Source organism: Mus musculus, chromosome 2 (assembly GCF_000001635.26).
Source record: "Mus musculus strain C57BL/6J chromosome 2, GRCm38.p6 C57BL/6J".
Classification (NCBI taxonomy): Eukaryota; Metazoa; Chordata; class Mammalia; order Rodentia; family Muridae; genus Mus; species Mus musculus.
In genome coordinates this window covers 76409875-76431273 of record NC_000068.7, presented here as the reverse complement: position 1 = coordinate 76431273, position 21399 = coordinate 76409875, and the positions used below count along the sequence as shown (strand labels likewise).

The 21399-nt window shown below is 41.9% G+C and overlaps 1 protein-coding gene and 1 long non-coding RNA gene across 15 annotated transcripts in view; one reads left to right on the top strand and one right to left on the bottom strand.

The window, feature by feature from the left end:
- Window positions 1-21399, bottom strand: part of Osbpl6 (oxysterol binding protein-like 6) — a 194144-nt gene that overhangs the window by 169374 nt on the left and 3371 nt on the right. The gene's annotated exons all lie outside the window — the stretch shown is intronic.
- On the top strand, window positions 42-20447 carry Gm52557. The gene is made up of 3 exons (XR_003954042.1): window positions 42-56; window positions 7631-7728; window positions 13550-20447. It is a non-coding gene; the product is annotated as a predicted gene, 52557 (long non-coding RNA).

The following is a 21399-nucleotide window of genomic DNA, read 5'->3' as shown; positions in this document are numbered from 1 at the left end:
AAGCTGTTCATGCCATGACCGCCAGGAAGCAGAGGTTCAGAAGGAGCCAAAATAAGGTATGTTTTCCACAACTCCAGTGATCTATTTCTTCCAAATAGGCTCAACATCCCAATCATGATGTTATTAACCCAACAAGTGGCTAATCCATTAATCGTATCAAAAAACCCTCATGATCCAATCACTTTTCAGGAAGGGAATCTAATGACTGTAGACCTTGTCTTCAATCTATGAGGCGACCAACAGGACACTTTGTATCCCAATCGTAACCATCACATTAGCTAGTTTCAGCGCTACATATTTGCCATCCACTGGTTCTGGTTCTTTTTCCTCTAGTGCAAGCTTAGGCAATACAGTGCACGTCTAGAATGAAGTAGAGAACGGGATAAAACAGCTGAACAATTAACAAAATCTAAATAAGGCCTTCACAGTACCACTTCATTACGGAGTGGGAAGCATTCAAGTTCCTAGAACATCAGATACCCTATCTTCAAACATAAGTACAAATACACATAACATATGCCACAGCTTCTGTCCAATCCATTCATTATACATTCAGTTGGCAAATACTTGTTCTGAGAGGCACTGGGGAGAGAGTGGTGAGCCAGGCAGGCATGATCCCTGCTCTCAGGGAGTTTACAAGCTAGTGAGAAAATCAGGCATCAAACCAGTAATTATACAAATACTCAATTATAATTATAATGAGTGCTAGGAAATACAGGATGCTGTTGGCATATTTAGTAGGGGAATCTTACCAACTGGAGAGGCCTTTTGGAAATATTCCTCAGGGCTGATATGGATGCTACTACTGGAAGGGTAAATAAGAAGTAGCCAGGCAGCATAGAAGAAGAGCATCTCAGACACCCAGGGCACCACTGAACACATAGGCAGTCAGTGATGTGATCAAAGTGATGCTGGAGTGCTGTTCTAGTGGTCATGGATAGTTCGGGAGGAGGCAAACTTCAATTGGGGAGAGCACAGACTTTCTTTGGTGGAGGTTTGGACACTGGCTACAGCATGGAGAGAAGCAGATACGGGTATGTACAGGCTCTGTAGTTGTGTTTAATGATCTGGACAATACCTAAAGGACTGAGGAGGCAGGGGAGGGCAGAGGACATTGTAGCTGAGAGGGAAGATCATGATACTATTTGGGACATGCACGAATTCACAGCATAGACAATCAAAGGGTATATGCTTCTAGTAGAAGAGAGCTGGTCTATTTGTGATTTGCTTGCACAGTGGGAACTTGATGAGGTCAAGCCCATAAGGAAGCCAAGCCTGACGGCCTGGCCTGGGAACACTGGGATCTTAAGTGTCTAGAAAAGCTTCCAAAGCTAGAAGAGGGGCAATTTAGACAGTCCATGCTTTACGGCAACCAAGCATTTCTACAAAGCAACTTTCATGAGCGCCTCTGGCTCAACCTCCAGTTCAAAAGAGTACACATTTTTACTGAAAAGGAAATGGCCAAGTGATGACTTGGGGGACACCCCAACTTGAAGCAGCATGAATAAGTTCCAGGTAAGATCTTTTTTTTTACACCGTATACCCACCTCCCTGATTACTGATTGCAATAGTTATTGAGTCTTCGAGCCAAACTGTAACTTGCTGAAGTCACTTCCTATTAACACTAATGGCTTAGTCCTTTATGTATAATTAGTTCAGGCCATTAGTTGCAAGTCTAAGATTAGAACACATCGTTTTAATCTTTTGAAAGTCTCTGGGTGTCACATTATATTCTGAGTGCTTCACTTGAAAGAAAAACACTGAGCCAACAGGAAGTACTGATTTAAGAGGACCGCCTAGGCCCCAAAAGAAGCATGCAAATTAGTGCAGGCTCTGTGACTGAAAGAACTGAGCCTCAGGAAAAGACACATTTAAGTTAAAATGATTCCTTCTTTCAGACTAGGAACCTGTCTTGCCTTAATCTTGCCTGTTAGTAGGACACTGTGTGTCAGGGAAAGCTCAAATGTGCTAAAGTTCAGAGGGCAATTCGTAGGGGAGCCTTATTATAGCTGATAAAAATTGGCTCAGCAGAGGACCTGTAGGTCCAGCCGTCACAACAGCACGATGCACAACTGGGAGCCTCATGAATATTGGATGATGACATTTTTCCTCTTTTGCATGCTGTTGCAAGGCAGCCCCCAACTTACTGATGGGACTTGTGCACAAAACTTGGTTTTCAAATCTAATACCTAAAACTTCAAACACAACTATACTTCAAAATATGTATTGTAGCCAGGCATGGTGGTACATGCCTTTAATCCCAGCCCCAGGAGCCAGAGGTAGATTAAGCTCTTTGAGACTGAGGCTAACCTGATCTACATAATGAATTCCAGGCTATTCGGGTACATTGTGAAACCCTGATCTCATAGTTAGTTAGTTGGTTAGTTTGTTAATTGGTTGGTTGGTTGGTTGGTTGGTTGGTTGGTTGTATGTATGTATGTATGGATGGATGGATGGGTGGATGGATGGCTAGGTGGCTGGGTGGGTGGGTGGCTAGGTGGGTGGATAGTGGCTGGCTGGATGATGGATGGATGGATGGATGGAGAGCTGGGTAGCTGAGTAGATGAGTGGCTGGATAAATTAGATAGATAGATAGATAGATAGATAGATAGATAGATAGATAGATAGATAGATAGATAGATGCATTGGTGGAGTCTTGACCATGTATTAAAGCCAAATGGATTTAACTAAAGTCCCCAATAACCATTTATAACAATGCTTTTATGAGATAATATAATGAGGTATAGTTTATTGTTCCAAAGGCTTCTCTCTCTGGGCAGGAGTCCCACCGTGGAGAATATGCCAGTCTTCATAGCAGCAGCCAAAGGAGATTTCTGGTGTTGAGCTGAATCTAGGCAGCAGGGCAGTAGTCAGGAACTGGGGCTGGTGGCTGTCATTTGAGAGATCCAAATCAAAAGAAGGGCATACAAGAGGTACTTCAAAATAGCTAGGGTGAAACTCAAGACCTAGAAGGGCTGGCTGGGAACTGTCCCCAGAAGACAATAGGTTATGGACCCAGCTACCATCCAAAGTCCTGGAAATCACATTAGAAGTCAAGCAACCACTCTCCATTTTGTACATGACCAGCATCTATGCTTGCCCTGCCTGGGACAAACTCGGAGGCTCAGCACACTCTGTGTTTGCTCTAGCTGTGCAGATACACCCAAATTGAACTTAGTAGCTTGGCTCTAGCCAGTCTTCATCCCTGTCGTTGTCTCAGTGTGTTCCATCAAAGGACAGAGTGTGTACCTCCTCCAGTGGATGTCCCAATATGTGCCAATATTTGTCTGCACACTGGGTACTTAAGTCAGACTCCTAAGCAGACAGCCATCAGATAGTAGTATCTCTAGGTCGCATCTTGACTAGTGTAATGGTTAATCTGTATTGTCAACTTAATTGAGTTAATTAGGCATATAAGTTTAGTAAAGTACACACTTGGGTGTGTCTACAACGGTCGTTTTGTCCACAGATGATTAAATCATCAGAGTATTTACCTAGGCAATGGTTCAACCCACTGATGGTTTCAAATTTTATATTGACTGCTGTATAGTAGGAACTGTACAAAGTAGCCCCTCTAAGTCACTGGAAACTTTATTGTCCAGGTCCCTTCCGGTTATGGTCCTCTCTGCATCCTGGCTACCACATCCTAACAGCTGTGCTCCATCTCCTATAGCCATCATAAGGTTCAGCAGCAACATGAGCCCAGAATCAACATCCTATACAGTGAAACCTCTGAAATCATCAGCCAAAATAAATCTTTCTCCCTTCAGTTGCCTCTCTCAGGAATTTGATCACAACATCAAGAAAGGCTCCCCACCACACCCAGCCAGTGTCCTCACTATGCCAAATCCTGGCATTGTATTCTGTCTACTGTCTGGGATCTCTTTCTCTACCTTCAGAATCATCAAACAGAAACACACAAAACTGTCTTAACTGTTTGAAGGTCTTTGTTGACTTTAAATTTTGTTTATAGCTCTTTATTCTTAGTGCAATTTTATTTTTCAATTAACACAGCAATCATATGGAAAAATAAAATAACCAAACCAAACCAAAACAAATAAACAAACAAAAAGCCAAAAAAACAGAGCAGAGCTGTTGTGTCTTCCAAAGCCTTTTAACTTACTTAACAGAAAATGAAAATACTATAGGCTTCAGGTAGAAGCCTGGGACCCTCTGCCCCAGACCAACGAGGAAAACCCTGAGTTATTAAGGCTGCTATAGAGGACACAGGCTTCCTCGTCAAACTGGTTCTACAAAGCCCTGCTAGCAAACTCCATGTGAGTGCTTTAAACACTCAGATTAAAACTTTTAAATAAGATAAGTGTCTCTAAATATCTGAAAGAAAATTCTGCAAGAAAAGGAAGAAGGAAGGAAGAAACAGGAGCAGAGCGTCAAACAAAGGGGACCTGGCAAGGAAGCAGCAGATCTGATGCAGGAGAGAGGTGGGAGGGGCCCTGGGTGCAGGGAGGGGGAGAGATCTACCAATGGGGTTCATGGAAAACAGATAGCATCCCACTCAGAGAAACTCTGGAGACAAAACATCATTAGAGGACACTTACTCCGGGCCACTTATGTTCCAAGTGTTCATAAATGATAGGGGTCTGGTTAAAATGTCACTGATAGGATAGGGTTCCAAGTTTCTCTGTTTCTCACCTGCTCACGAATGATGCCAGAGATGCTGGGACCAAGGACCACAATTTGAGTAGAGTAACTATAACAGCAGATGAAGTTAAATTTATGATAAGCACATGGAAATTGGAGTGACCTGGTGTACATGCATACTCTCTGTCTCTGACTCCATCTTTCTCTTTTTCTTTCTCTCTCTTACACACACACACACACACACACACACCCTTATTAAAGAAAACACAATCTTTCATGGCAGGAGGACAATAAACATGCTCTGATCCATGGCTCGACTGTATTTATGTGGTCTGAGTAGTACAAATGCTGAATCCCGATTGCCATGTTTTAATGACCGCACAAAGACGCTCAACAATCTAGTCCCCTCTGTGAACTGGTGAGTGGGACCATGTGGGAGAAACCTCTAAGATGTCTACATCATGAGGGTCTTGTCCTGATGGATTGGCAAATCCATTCTTGCTAATTCTAACTAATGCTTACCTCAAGATTGAGTCCATTATAGAAACTATTTTAACTTCAAGCTTATCTCCTTGATAAGGCTTTCTCCAGATGCAGCCCCTGACCCCTGGGGATCCCAGTCTCTAGAAAAGTAAGCTGATGAAACTTTTATTCTTTATACATTGCCCAGCCTATGGTATACAGTAACTGAAACCAAATATGTTGATGTAAGCAAAAATACAATTGTACCGAAAAGGCAGAAGGGAAAGAGTGAAATTAGAGATCATTGGTGGAGAATTATTTTAGTGCTCTAGAACATTTTTAAATATGCAATTCCTCCAAATAAAAAAATTATACAAATTACAAAAACAAATATATGATTTAGAGACAAAAGTATCAAGCAACTAACTAAAAGCAATGACAGTGGATATTTCTTTCTTTTTTAAAGATTTTATTTATTTTATGTATATGGGTACACTGTAGCTGTCTTCAGACACACTTGAAGAGAGCATTAGATCCCAATACAGATGGTTGTGAGCTGGGATTTGAACTCAGGACCTCTGTAAGGTCCTGATTGCTGGGATTTGAACTCAGGACCTCTGTAAGAGCAGTCAGTGCTCTTAACCACTGAGCCATCTCTCCAGTCCTGACAGTGGTTATTTCTAAGGAGGCAATAGTGAGGTGATTAGAGACCCAAAAGGCTGTTTTATTTGGTGAAACTGTAAGGAATCTCATAACAAACAGCAAATGAGGCAGCTCTCAGGCAATCTTCAGCAACAAAACTGTTAAAGAATGATCCATACAGTGAAATAAATAGCTACTGGTCCAATCTTAAAAACATGCCCATGTACATATGTTGAGGCCCATTCTCCCACAGAGGAATTCTGTAGCCATTACAGAAGGTAGAAACACTGTTGCCTGGGTCGGGATTGTTAAAGACAGAATCCACTGGTAGACTCTGAAATTACTTGGTAAAAGGTTAGAATATATACATATAATTAAAAAAATATATATACACACACACACATATACACACACATCTGTTCAATGTACCTCCCACAACTATTTACTACATAGAAATGGAAAACAACCCTTCACCTAGGACACAAATGGACATCAGGAAATACCTCAGAGATAGACACAACACCACCAAGAGTTGCCAACCTCATCAACACCAGTCACTAGACAAACAGGCATGATGGTACCTGCTCATTATTCCAGCACTCAGGAAACTGAGGCAGGAGGATCTTGAACTTCAGACCCAGGCTACAGAGCAAGACCCTATCAAAATTGGGGTGGAGAAAGGCAAGCATAATTAGAGAAATCTAAATTGATGAGCACACCATAAATCGTCTTAACAAAACACGCTTCCACGGTGTCAAGAACAGACCGACCGGCACTCATGACTGTACACACGTGGAGCCAGCCACCTTCAGATGCCAGGACCCAACAGTCACATGACTTTCTCACTGGGGGAAAAAAAAGAAAGAAAAGGTTGTTTCGCGTGTGATTAAAACTGAAGGTGATCCCTGTAGCAAGGCGAGTGGCATCCATCGAAGTGTTTTGGCAAGTAGACTAAACTGTTTGGGTGAGTGACTTAACAGGAGTCAAATTCTCTATCCTTTCATCTTAGAAACCAGAAAACCAAATTCGGGTGACAATATCACAGTTGCCGCAGGTGTTTTCATGGCCTCTGTCTTGTGTTCTGACTTCTTATCCTGTTGGTTCAGTAAAAACAAGGACTGTCGAGTAATAAAATAAAACTGACTTTCACACACACTCATTCATGATTCCCAGCCACACAATATTAAGGGCCGTGTTCTCTTTTCCTTTTGGATTGACACAAGATTAAAAAGGTGTTAGCCATGCAAGAACTCAAGAAGGTTTTTGTTTCCTCCCTATCTACTATAAAATAATTCATCACAACACAAAACAACTATTAGATACTTGTCAAGATAAATCCTATGACACAGTCTCCAAGTGATGGAAAAATTACCAAAAAGTATTGGAAAACTTAGATGTATAACCTGACTGGCCAACATTCTTCCTGCATCTGAAGAAGCTAAAGGTTATAAACACAACCGTAAATATATTTTAACAACTTGAGCTGTGACTTTAAAGATGGCTGGAAAAAATGCTTCTTTGCCTTGGTCCTTCCACAACAACCAAGAGCCAAACGCTTCTGAAGTACGACAAATGATCATTCTAATTAAACTGATCAAACACATAGCGGGGCTGCTTAGTGGTATAATGTCCTTAAGAGGATTAGCCAAACAATTCCAGAAATCCACAAATCCACCATGTCTGTTAATAAATTAGTGCTTCAATAAGCCACCCCATGTAACTCCCATTTGTCAAGTTACAGACTTGAAAGGGACCTGGACACATATACTGACGACACTATCTACTGGTTTTGTTTCATTTTTAACTCTGTACAGCGCGCTTTGATGGAAAGAGGATTAAATATGCCCACTCTGCCCATTTGCCCCTTTGTCGTCAACACTCTATATGTTCTTTGTAGTAAATTTTCACTTGTTTGCTTTCACAGAAGCTTTGGTGTTTCGAGTTCCTGGCTTGGTAGTTTATCTAGAACAGTTACAAGAAGGCCAAGACTTACTAGAAAATGAAGATATCAAGTTCAAACTGGTAATAGTCAAACTTTTAAAACCAAGTCTCTGGGTGGAATTAATAATACCTTAAGCAACTCGGAAGAAAAGACAGAGATAGCAACAGAAACTATGAAGAGTGAAAAACTAAGAGAAAAAAGCATCAGTGGGCCATAAGGGGTTGGGGAGGGGGGACTCCAGCAGCCTAACAGGAAAGTAAGTGTCGACTCTAACACAGACAAGGTGAAGAAAGAAAGGAAGAGAAACAATGTGAATAAACAATGACCAAAAAAAAAATCCCAATCCCTATAGCCACCCACACTGCATGTATGTGTTACAAGTGCATTTAGATTCTCTACACAGAAAAAGAAACGATTCCACACAGAAGCAAGGACCTGCACAAAGGAAATGGCGGGTGCTGTAAATGGTAAATACAATCGTAGATATATAAATAAGTAGTTTTCCATTTCTATTTTAAATAACCTTAAAAGATAACAGATGTTTCAAAGGGAAAGCAGCAACAATGCTGGGAGTAAAATTAAACACATAATAACAACAGCACAGAGGTCAGGAGGGGAGATGCCTTGCTCCACTCCAAGCTCCCAATCGCAGACACAGGTGCTTCAGCAGCACACTGGAGCGGCTGGATTAATAGCTCTAATCCACACTCTGCTCAGGCTATGCCATTCTCAAAGGGATCTCTACCTGTATCTGCCTATTATGTGACCTGATTTTAAAGCTAATGTCACATCTGAGAAAGCACTAGTATTGCAGCAACTCAGCACATGTGGGACCAGCCGTGAGCTCAGACACACATCTCTGAATAGAAAGAATGTCATCCGTCTCTGTCAGCATATACCTGCAAAACAAACCTCCTGGGCCCCGCAAGCCAGGTCACAATCCTTTAGAAGCCAGGTGTGCCCTGGTCAGTGCAACTGGTGGTTTGGCACCAGTTTGGACACCTACCCCATTCTGTACTTCCATTTCCCTAATTTCAATGTGAGTAAGGCGAACCAAATGGCATTGAGGTCCTCACACAACCTGGGCAATGCTGGAAAGACAAATATTAAGTCTTACACACTGAGATTTGTAGAGAGAATAGCTTGTGTGTCGTATGGGTGCATCATCTGTCAATTAAAAAGCCCATGGCCTGTGGCTTAGGCAGAAAATAGAGGTGGGACATCCAGGAGAAGAAAGAATTCTGGCATTGCGGGGGAGGGGATTCACCGGGAAGATGTGACAAGACGGACAGACAGATGCATGGTACCTGAGCACAGGTAACCAGTACAGATTGTAGGCTAGACTAAATGGGATATTTCAAGTTATATCTGTTCAGAGAAGAGCCTAGCTATAGGGCCAAGGTATTTGTAAATATATTTTGAGTCTAAGTTTTATTGCTGGGAGCATGGAGCTGGGAAGAAGAACTGGAGCTTAACTCAACAGAGATCCTAAGAAAATGTGGTGACAGATACTTGGGTCATCTGCTTGTCACAAAACAGTCTCAGCGTTATCCCCAGGGAAGCATTATTTTGAAGGCTGGCTCCTCTTCTCCGTGTAAGTTGTCATTCTGAGCTCATTTTGCGAGAATCAGCTGTCTAACAATTCCCAACACTGTTATCCAATATTTTCTTTAGGATACTAACCAGGACTCTAAACTATCTTTAAGTCGGAAAGGCGAATTAAGCTACACTTCTCAAAAGTCTGTTCAGTGACAGTGGTAAGATCAGACATTTTAGCTGCACTTCAGTGGAATTCTGAATAAACCCAGTTATTACAGAAAGTTCACAGACCTTAAACCTATAAACAATTTTCAAAGAACAACCCCACTAGGCAGCACTCCCCTGGCACCCTCAAAATGAGATTGATAACATCCTGTTGGTAAGATGGTCACCACATCAATGCTAGCAAACGACAGTGAGAAAAGGTTATAACATGACTTCTAGGCAGCTTTTAAAATAATCTAAAGGGACTGGAGAGATGGCTCCGAGGTTAAGAGCACACAGTGCTCTTGCAGAGAACCTGGGTTCAGTTCCCAGCAACCACACTGTTCACATCCATTGTAACTTCTAGGGGATCTGGAGCCTCCTGCGACCTCTGCATGCATGCAGTACACACACCTACACTCAGGCGCACACACAGCCACATCAAATAATTTTGAAAAAGTTGTATGTGTCTGAGGAAACAGATTTCTACTTGAATTTAACTGAAGCCATCAATTTTGCAGAGAAGTGTCAAATAGCCTATTTTCCACCAAGAAGAAGCTGTTAGAGTTTTAGTACCTGCAGATTAAAGAAATGTATTTAACCTTTGTTAACCTTCCTGCTGCCTTGAAAAGTGGAGTTCTTAAACTTTGTCATTTCCCACCGGCTGGTCAGCTCACAAAGAATAATTAGACATTTTCTTCAAAGAACCTTTTCTCAACCTTTTAGGAGACATTTCTCACAGGAAGAAAGAGAAATAGCTGCCAGCTGCCCAGGGGTGAAAATTCTGAGGCTAGACACGCAATGCTGCTTTATAGCACTATGTGTTTTTATTAAAGTTTAAGGGAACTTTCAGGATTCCAAAGATTTTTGCTTTAATTCTGTGTTTCCAAACACTAAAGTGTAAACACAAATAAAACAAAGCAATAATTAGCATTTCTAACAGCAGACAATGTACAGAGTAATTTATGTAACTCAATTAACAATAATTATATATTGAAGAACGCTTACTGAATGCCCCAGCGTGTGACAGGCGACGTGAAAGTGGGAGTGAAGAATACGAACAGATAAAAGTTTCTAGCTCTAGAGAAAGCCTTTAAATGCACTAGTTTGAGGGTTTTTTTAATTGGGGGAATTCAAATACAGTCTTTACATTTATGAGACCCCCCACCTCCATTGAGGTGCTCCACATCTTTTGAGCAGTTATTCACATGTTTCTAAAAGATGAACTCTCAGTATTTCTGGAAGCCAGAGAACCTCAGGGTGCAGCCCAAACCTAGACAAAAAAAATCAGTCTACTTCCTTGGTGGGGGTGGGTAGAGAGACTCAGAAACCACTTAGCAGTAAATGAAGTGTCTTCAAAAGAAATATTAATGGAGCAAAGGCATTCACACCCTCTCACAAGTTCCCCCTGACCTATACACCACACACACCATGGCATGTGTGCATGTGTGCAATGCACATATGCACAAACGCTCTAAATAACAAACGATTAAATTTTTTAAAGATTTATTTATTATTATACATAAGTACACTGCAGCTGTCTTCAGATGTGCCAGAAGAGGGCATCAAATCTCATTATGGGTGGTTGTGAGCCACCATGTGGTTGCTGGGATTTGAACTCAGGACCTTCGGAAGAGCGGTCAAGTGTTCCTATCCGCTGAGCCATCTCACCAGCCCATGATTAAATTTTTTAAAAGAAATATCAAATGCCTGGAAATGTAAATGTCTAGAACGTGGGAGGAAGACAAAAGACAAGGAAAAAGAAAGGGAACTTTTATTTGCTTAAATTAGAATTTTAATGGTGAAATACAACAATGGATGCTGGTTCTAGATATGGCACATGGAAGCACCAGTGTGGGTTAAGGAAACTGAGTTTTATGCTCTTGGTTTACTCACAACAGGGATTGCGAATTTGGTTCACATTTTACTGCTGACCAGATAGCTTTGTACTCAGAGCACAGCAAGGCCCAGGCTCAGCATCTACAGTGTATGGTGGACACATGCTGTCCCCACTTCCTTTCAAGATAAAAAGGACCATAAAACTGTCATTAAGTAATTGTCAATGAAGACCAACAATGTTCTAAATAGTAACTGACTTAGGTAAAGTTTAACTTGAAGACAATTTGCTACTTGACTATTTACCCTTTAAAAAGAAGACTGAATTCTCAATGGTCATGTTAGTTGTTATATCTTTGGGGTGCCATTTCTACAGCAATGAGATATACTGCTGGTAGCACTGCTGAGACTCCCAGTGAGACAGAGGAACCTAGAACTCTTATCCCAACTCCAGAGATAAGCCCTGGTAGTGTACCCATATTAGAGACAGATAAACTACTTTGGGCAAGTTCTTTAACCTCTTTGCCTCCGAGTGTTCTTGCCCTTACAATGGAGCTAAAAAAAACCACTGACCATTAATTGACTATCCACCAAGCACACAAAACAATGTCTAGCGCATGAGCTGTGTGTGAACCCATGACGCCTGTGTTCTGACAGTTCACATGACAGTTCTTTATATCAGGAAATCATGAACACTATTAGGGAGACTAGAAAAAAATATGTTAGAATTATCTGACAGACTATTCTGCAGTGGATACATAACAAAGATCTTAAAGAATTGATATTCCCTTGATTTAGCAAGTCTAGGGCATAGCAGAGGTCTTCTAGACAAACATCTATATACAGGGCCAGTCATCAAGTTGCCATAATTCCAAGAAAAAAGCCTAAGTGTTCAACTAAAATTCAGTTAAGCATGACTGTGCTCAAAAGAACATGAGCTGGGCAGTGGTGGCGCACACCTTTAATCCCAGCACTTGGGAGGCAGAGGCAGGGCTACAGAGAGAAACCCTGTCTTAAAAAAAAAAAAAAAAAAAAAAAAAAACCTATGGGTAAGCGGAGAATGGTGGTCATTAGTCCCAGCACTGAGGGAGGCAGAGGCAGCCAGATCTCTGTGAGTTCAAGGCTAGCCTGGTCTACATGGTGATTTCCAGGCCAGCCAAGGCTACATAGTAACACCCTGTTTCAAGAAAATAATAATAATAATAAAGCAAACTATGAGTAGCAGTATTGGGGAGATGGAGCAGTCAATAGCATGTCTGCCATGCAAGCCTGAAGATCTGAGTTCAAATCCCAGTACACACACAAAAGCCAGGAGAGGTGGCGCCAGGCTGTTACCCTAGCACCCAGGGATGGGATTAGAAAGAGGCAGACCCCATCTTGGTCTGTGAGTTCCAGGTTCAGTGAGAGACTCCATCTCAAAAATCAATAAAGTAGGTGGTGAGTGACAGGGAAAGCTCTTGGCGTCCACCTCTGACCTCCACATCTGCATACACATGCAGGGTCACCCCACAACACATGCCTGTACACAGCCATATACTACACACATCATTTTTTTAAAATATGTTATGACTAGCATATGGTTCCTCAGGGAAATTAAACATAAAACTACCATGTGATTTCACCCCTGGCCAACACACCTAGAGGAACTAAGGGGGCATGTCCTTATTTTATGCAGCAATACTCTCCATAGCTCTGAAATCAGGCTAGGCGATCACTTCCAGATACATGGACAATGGAAGCCCAGCCAGCCTAAGGGAGAGGGAGATTACCTCACCTGCAGAACGGTGGGTGTGTCTGGAGATTGTAATAGTAAATGATAATAGAAATAGAAAAGCAAGGTAATAGAAAGTAAGGTAAGCTAGACCCAGAAAGATAAGTACACAAATGATGCACGCTTTTCTCATGTGCAAATCCTTAACTCTGTATATAAATCATTGTATATGTGTGTGTGTGTGTTCATATATGCGCACCCACACACACACACACACACATATGAGAGAGAGAATTAGAAAAGGGAGTGTTTAGGGGAGTGGGGTGGGGAGTGGTGTTTAGGGAAAGGGGAAGAGAACCCAAGAGGGTGAATATGGTCAAAGTACATGGTGTACATGAACAAAAACGTCTCTATTAAGCCTATCGCTATGTGTAATCAATGCATGCTAATAAAAATGTAAGCCAATAAAATGGCAACAAAGAAATTCTCAAAACAATTATTTTGTCTATAGAGACAGTAGGAGGATAAGGAGTTGGCGCAGGTTAAGAAGGGGACAGGGAGGGACAGCACAGTTCTTTAGGTTAACACAACCGTCCTGTCCCCTCCCACAGTGGTAAGCTCCCATCATTACAGAGCTGCACAACGCAACAGGTGTACACTGAGAAGACTAACACCGTGTGTCAGCTGTGGACTTTGGATCATGACGTGTCCACAGAGTCCACTGACTGGAACCAACACCCAGCCAGCAGCCGCAAGAGCGCATGTGCGTGCGTGTTACAACTTCGCGCTCTCTACTTGATTTTGCTATGAAGTTAACATTGCTCCAAAGAAAAAGGTCTATGTTTTAAGTTCTTAAAATTAACAACACTGGCAGGACAGTGTGACTATGCCTTTAATGCCAGCACCCGAGAGGCAGAGGCAGGTGGATCTCTGAGTTAGAGGCCAGCCTGGTCTACACAGGGAAACAAACAGAACAAATAAAGACAAAACAGAAAAATTACAAGTACAATTTGGAAAACACCTGCAGGTCAGACTCAATTTTTAACTACACTTTTACAATACAAGCAATACAAGAGACTTGAAAATATACTTTTCCGCATTTTTATATTCTTGTATTACGGTCTTGTATCACTCTGAAGTTCAAAAGAGGCTTAAGTTATAACTTACTGGTAGACTGTGTGCTTAACATATCTGACCTACCGGTTCAATTATCGAGGCTAGTTAATTAATTAATTAATTAGTTAATTAACTACATGGGTGGGGCGGGGGGGTATTTAAAAGCAAATCAAGCCAATCCAAGCAGGAGTCAGTGACACACATCTATAATTCCAACTTTAGGATAGGGCCTGAGTCAAGAGAATATACTGCCAAAAGCCAGCCTGAGCTACATAGCAGGACTCTATCTCTGAAAAAAACAAACAAATATACAAACCCCACAAAGGTAAGGGACATAGCTCAGTGGTACAGTAGTTGCCTAGGGCATGCAAGGCCCTGAGTTCAATCCCTAGCTTGCCAGCGAATAAAATAGCAACACACATAAAGCCAAGAGACAGCTTCTGGACTTGCAAAACAGTATCCAATTTTCAAAACCAGAGGAGCACAGAGCGCAGGAGGTCAGAGGGTATAGGGGACAACAGTGTCACCATGTCACCTCGAGACCCCAATCACACCAGGAACTGGGGATTTCCAGCTTTGATTTTCCTCTTATGACAAGACAGACTAACTTGCAAAGAACCAGAAGAGTAAAATATGTATGTATATATAGAAATTTAAGAAAAATCAGAGTGTAATACAATTGTAATTTACTTTTGATTTCCATGTTCTTTCTAAGATCTACAGTATCAGTAAAGAAAGGTTTCACCTCACATCTGTAATCAATGAACAAAACACTTCAGGGGAGGAAAATGTAGAATCCCAGCAGGGTGGCACACCTCTGTAATCCCCCCACTCCCCCACCCCACCCCCACCCCCGCACTCAGGAGGCAGAGGCAGGAAGAGCAGCAGTTTAAGGCCAGCCTTGGCTACAGAGTGAACTGGAGGCCAGCCTAGGCTACGTAAGCATAAAATATCAACTACAAAAACTAGTTCATCTAATGTAAATATAGCCTTCTGTGGTGCCTCATATTCTGCCTCTTCCGAGAGGCACTCTACTGTCTGCTCATTTCTAACAAGGAAACAGGATCTGAGAGATCGCTGACCCGGGCTCGATTACTTTGCAAAGGTAAGCTGGGAATAAAACTTGGGTATCCACACTGCTCATTCCAGGGCTCTTCCTATCAAATATGCACTGCTTTGCTGAAAAGGGTCTACACTGGCAATACTTCCTAAGAGCCTATTTCCACAGAGGAATACACTGAAAGAAACTGATGGACTGGCACAGTGAACGCAGTTTAGCATGACACTGTGCTCACCTGAATTCAACACACGCTAGAGAATCTGTTAACAAAATGTAGTTACATGAAACCTGCTCTCAAAATTCCACTAGGAAATAGATGTTCCGTAATGAAAGCTAAGGATTGCATACATCCTGAAATTTCTCCAGGCTGGAAAGGTAAATGGAAGTCCTTCAGCTTCTTCCACCAGTCTTTCACAAAAGCAAGCCTTCGGAGGTCACTACACTGCCCTCTCTTCAGGGGCAGGCACTTCTCTGGCCTTTCCCACTCACTTCTCCCGACTCTTGCTCTTCAAGTTCCCCAACTTTAACACCTAAGGCTTCCCATCATCCAACAATGCTGCACCAAGCCTGCTGAATCCTCTGCCCCTCACCAATCAGTTCTAAATAAACTTGTATGAAAGGAACAGAAAGACACGTACATACAGAGAATGTCTTCAGAGCAGAAATGTGCATATTATTTACCCAATATATTTGGATGCATAGCTAGTTCTAACTTCATGACTAGAGTATTTTATTTCTCTTTGGAAAACATTTTTCAGCGTGGCAGCTGTGATAAACCCCATGTTTTTCCATTTTTTCGGTATATGTAACTCATAACTCTTCGCATTATTGCCAATGAGATTCCTGCCAGCACACGGCTATTCTTCTTCTAAGATGAACAGATCTACGAATAGACTTTGTACTACCTCTCTGTGCTGGGCTGTACCTTGATAGCTGGCACTTTTAGCAGGTGTGAGGACAAGGGCATGATGACATAATCACTCTTAAGTACATGGCTATAAGAGAGTAGAACCCAGCAAAAACTTAGCAAGTATTACCAAAAAAAAAAAAAACAACCCAGGGAATGTTTACAGGGATGGAGAGAGTTAGGAAAGGGCCAGTGATGGCCAGAAATGCATCCCAGAACCAAAGACAATTAAAACCTACAGATTCCGCTAGAGGAGGAAACCCGCCCTCTGGGGGAGGGGTTACAGGTGATAAAGACATTAACAGACAGCATCCACGGTCTCTTTTTTTCTACAATGGCTACACAGAATCTGGCAGAGCAACTGTTGTCTCACTCTCTGCGCCCTCCCAGCCCCAGGCTTCTACCATTAATGCCTTCCACATTCTTCCTTATTCCCATGCATACCTGGGTCCCACTCCATGTTCTGTGAGTCTCTCTCCAGTGAGACCAGCTAGCTGGGAGTGCCATAATGAAAGCAAGGGAACTCTAGAGAACCAAGATGTGTTAATCCGTTCCAAAGGACAAATGCTTCGGGTGTCGTCCTATGTGGACCTCTAGCCCGTCAGGTTAGCAGTAACAGTGACTGCTTATGGAAATAAGCATGTGCTTCTAGCAACTGACTGACCCCGATGTTACAAAAAGTTCCATGGCTGACAACTACTCAACAAAACTGATCAGTGTGAAAGGTGCCCTAGAAACTTTTTCAGTTGAATAGACAACGAATTCTTGCACTTAATAATCTAATAGGGCACAGCAAGAAAATAAGTGTCCTTTCATATTCACCCCAACACCATAGTTTTCTTTTCAAGAGGCAATTGTCGTTTTGAGTTTTTTTGTTTGTTTGTATTTTATGGAACAGCCTGTGCAGTTACAAGAGAAAGTGCGCTTGAGTTCATATTTAACATGAAAAGTCATTTTCCAGTATTTAACATGAACAGTCACGTTCTAACCTGTGCCCTGATCTGTTCTGTTCTTCCAGCCAAGAGATCTTCGCACACCAACACTGCGCTGGGTGGTTTTGCATTTTCAATAGCAATCTAATTTTGTTTCTGTTTCCAAATTATTTAGTCAGTTCAGGGTAACTTTTAATGCTCCTTCCTTAATCAATGCTAAAATAAACTTCTATGCAAATTCATCCTGCAAAGTATATTAATAGAGAAACCCCTTGAGGTCCCTAGAGTAAATTTTTAACTTGGGTAGTTAATGCGAAATGATAGTATCCATAGATGCCACATCTGCCATCTTGCTCACCTAACTCTAATGCATGATGCTCACTGGTTACTGAAAGCCTTGCCACCATAATGCATGAAAAAGATCATGATGTTTGCCAATACAAGGAATTCAGTATTGTAAGCTCGAATTTCTCTCCTCATGAAGTAAGCACGATTTTGTATTTATGTGCCACTTCTAATTAATTTTCTGTGGAATGAATGGTTTGTTCATTTCCTTTACCCCTTCTTTACTGGTTATCAGTCATCTTCTCTTCTTGATACATAGGAGCTCTCTGGACATTAAGAATGTTGTGAACAATCTCTAATGCGATAAATTTTATCTTCTGCCTGATATGTGTGATCTTTCCTAGATGGAGGTAAAGCTGTTTTGTTGTTTTGTTTTGTTTAAATCTTTTTTATTTTTTCGGCTTCCAAGATATTTAAAGTCTTTATTTTAATGGAGAGCCAAGTGGTTTCCAAAATACCTGATCTACATAGCTTCTGGGGTCCCTACTTTGATTTCCTCTGTTGGCCCATTCTGAAAGTGAAAGACAGGTGAGGCCGGAGTCTCCCCCACCCCCTTCTGCTGACCTTCCACTTCACTATCACTATCTGCTCCTCTTGGACTCAACTCTGTCCTCCTCCCCTGTGTTCCTAGGGGACTTTTTTTTTTTTTTTTTTAACATGAGCCCTACATTTTTGCTTGGCCTACCTTGCAGATTGTTTCTCTCTCTCTCCCCAACCTGCCCCCCCCCGTGTGTGTGTGTGTTGCCTCAATTTGAAACTTACTGAGATCAAAAAGAATATATTAATGCCTTTTCACAATCCACATGCCATTCAAACTGTGCCACTCTTTCTATTCCTGGGAAATTATACAATAAACCCTGTTCAGATGTGCTGCCTGCTGGGGTGAGAATATGCAAAAGCTTGTCTAGCTGCTATGGATAAACAGAAAGCAAAAATATGAACATAATTTAAAATAAGTCCAGACTTTTAACTTCATCTCCAGAAATAACACATGACACAATATATTTACTTTACTGTTCCTTTAGCTACTTAGGTATCGAGTATACTTATTACATATGATACTAATTTATAAGAATGAGCTGAGGATGTAGCTCAATGGTAGACCACTCATGTAGCATACCAAAAAAAAAAAAAAAATCCCATGTTCTGTCCCCAACATCGTAATATAAATAAGTAAATAAATCTTATCTCTAGTTTAGGGCAAGTAGTTTAGCACCTACAGCGGGAAATTGAGGCCAAGTTTATTTTTAGATTGACTTCTGAAAAAAAAAAGATTCTAAAAATAAATGGGTGTTATTTTTCCTTCTGCTTGTGCAGGTTTGAAGGGGTGAATAGGCCTGTCTCAAGAGTTATAGGAAGGGTACCTCTATAAAGGCAAGACAAAACCTACATGTTCAGGTCCTATTCCTGACCCAAGTGCAGCTGACTTTCTCTGTTAGCATAAAGAAAGAGGATGTCAAGGAAAGGAAACAGAGTAGCCAGTTCCGGAGGATTTAACTTTCCTCTGTGCCCTCCCACTACTGAACAAACCACAGGGCTATAGTTGTCCAAAAAAGTAAACTCTCGGAGCTGGAGAGACGACTCAGTAGTTAAGCGCACATACTGCTCTCGCAGAGGACCCTGGCTCCGTTCTCAGCACTCACATGATGAACAACCATAACTCCAGCTTCAGAGGATTTCATGCCTCTTTCTGTGGTGCGCATCATGCATGCAGGCAAAGTACTCATACATAGAGGATAAAATAAATAAATCCTTTTTTTAAAAAAAAGAGTAAACACTAAAAACTATATACACACGTTTTCATTTTCTAGTCAGAAAAGAGAAAAAGCAAGAGAGGGGGGATATATAAATACATGAATATGCATCACAAGAAAGATTAAAATCTCAGTCCTGGATCACTTTCTCATTCATCTACCCTTATGGTTCCTTAAGTAAAGGGCAGGCTTTACCTCCTCTTCCCACGATCAGAATTCAGTTACTTGTCAAATCTTCTCAGTGTTATCTGCAGGGCCCACGGGGTTAAATGTGGGCCTCCTTCTCTTAACCTGGAAATCAGAGGTGCCAATAGAATGGCTTTTGATTGGGTGTTGCTTTCGGTTTGGTTTTGTCTTTGCACACCACTAAAGACAGACTCAAGCATGGCAGACAAGGACTCTACCAACCCAGCTGCAGTCCTGACCCCCCCACCCCCACCCCCACCCCACCCCACCCCAGTACAGATCATGTTTAAATCCCTTTCGGCTTGAAAATCTATGAGCCAACTTACCATGAGTCATTCAAGCATCAACAAAAACATGACCATTTCTACTGCCTGAATATTTTCTTCATATATTTGAAAAAAAAAAAAACATCAAAAGGCACATGTTCTAGTTAGCTTTAACTGTCAGTGTGTATAAGTCTCAACTGAGGAACTACCTAGATCAGCCAACCTGTGTGAGAGTGTCTTGATTTTTAATTGATGGAAGAGGGCCCAGACCACTGCAGGCAGCACCATCCCTAGACAGATGGTCCTAGGCTGTATAAGAACAAGCTGGGCATAGTCTTGTGAGTGAGCTAGCATGCAGTGCTTCTCCATGTTCTCTGCTCCAAGCTCCTGCCTGAGTTCCTACTCTGACTTTCCTCTATGATGGACTGTGTGACTTGGAATTAGAACCCAAATGAACCCTTTCCTCCTGTAAGTTGTTTTTCATCCATGGTGCTTGTCACCTCACTATGCAGCCAAAACGACAATATGTACTACTATTCCTTATTAATAAAAACCTGAGCTAGGAGTGGCTCTAGCCCCATTATTCATACAGCGGAGACAGAGGATCTTGAGTCTGAGGTCAGCTTGGGCCACATAATTAGTTCAAGGCCAGCCTGAACTACATAGGGAGAATCTGTCAAAACAGAAATAGAGCAAAGGAACAAATAAAAAGTTCCTTGTCTCCAAAGGGGAGCACAGAGACTCTGTTAGAATGACAGAGCTAGAGAGGGCTGTACATTTATTTATCAAGGAGGTATAATGAGACAATAGAAGCCCATGTGCGTATGCTTGACAACATTCAATCAGAAACATTAGGAGAGCAAACCCAAAGGTCCCTATCCCTCAGGCCCACTACATTATCTGTGCCCTTGGAAAGTGACTGTTAGCATCCTTGCTCCAGGTAAGTGGTGGCTTAGAACCCAACCCTCACATTGCATACTGTGGATGATTTGCTCTTCCCACCTCATCCACCCCATCCTTCTCCTTCTCCTGCAAGCCCAGGACTCCCTCAACTCTGTAGCTCAATGCCGCCTTCCACATGGACACACTACTGTATCTTAATCAAGATGTTATTGGTTTATGTTCCATCCGTAAGTAAGCAATACAGATGAGTCTTCTGTACTGCTCCTCTGATGACGTCTCCGTACTCATTGAGATACATTGCAGGGGTCCATCCTTCAGTGCAGGATCCTCACCACCCCTGGGAGCGCCAAAGCCTATGTGTTCAAACAGAAGTTGATAGGAACTAACTCTGTAATTCACATCTGAAATCCACTGTAGCTTCTCCAGTTCCCTCACTTAGATATCTCAGACTCTTTCCTCTCTTCCTTACCTAAGATCACATCACAAGCCCTGGTTTGTCTTCTCAGTGATTTAAAATGAACTCTTCCTCATTTTCTCCAAACTTGAGAACTCTCGGATAACCAGGGTTCCTGCCTTGGATCTCTCTTCCTACCTTCTTTGTACCCATCATCCCCTGGACATCTGGAGTGATTTGTCTGTTGGGAAATTGCCAGTGCCTGCCTCCGCCATGGTCATACATTCCCTCAGTTCCAAGTAGCCCTCCTCCTCCCAGCATGACCATCCCTGCCCATGCTTCCTGCCAACATTCTTCACCAACTCTTGGCAATTCATGCTTCTACACAGGGGCAGCTTCTTGTCCTTCAAATGACACCTCTTGTGACAGCTCCAATGACCTTGTTTTCATTCTTTCCCTGAGAATTTTAAAATACCATCATTGGTTCCTTGCAAGATGCACTGTTTTTCTTTTCAAAAATACAACAATTATCTATACAAAACCCACCAGTCCTATGTAAGATCACTATGTGCAACTTATATCCACCTGTGGTCATCTC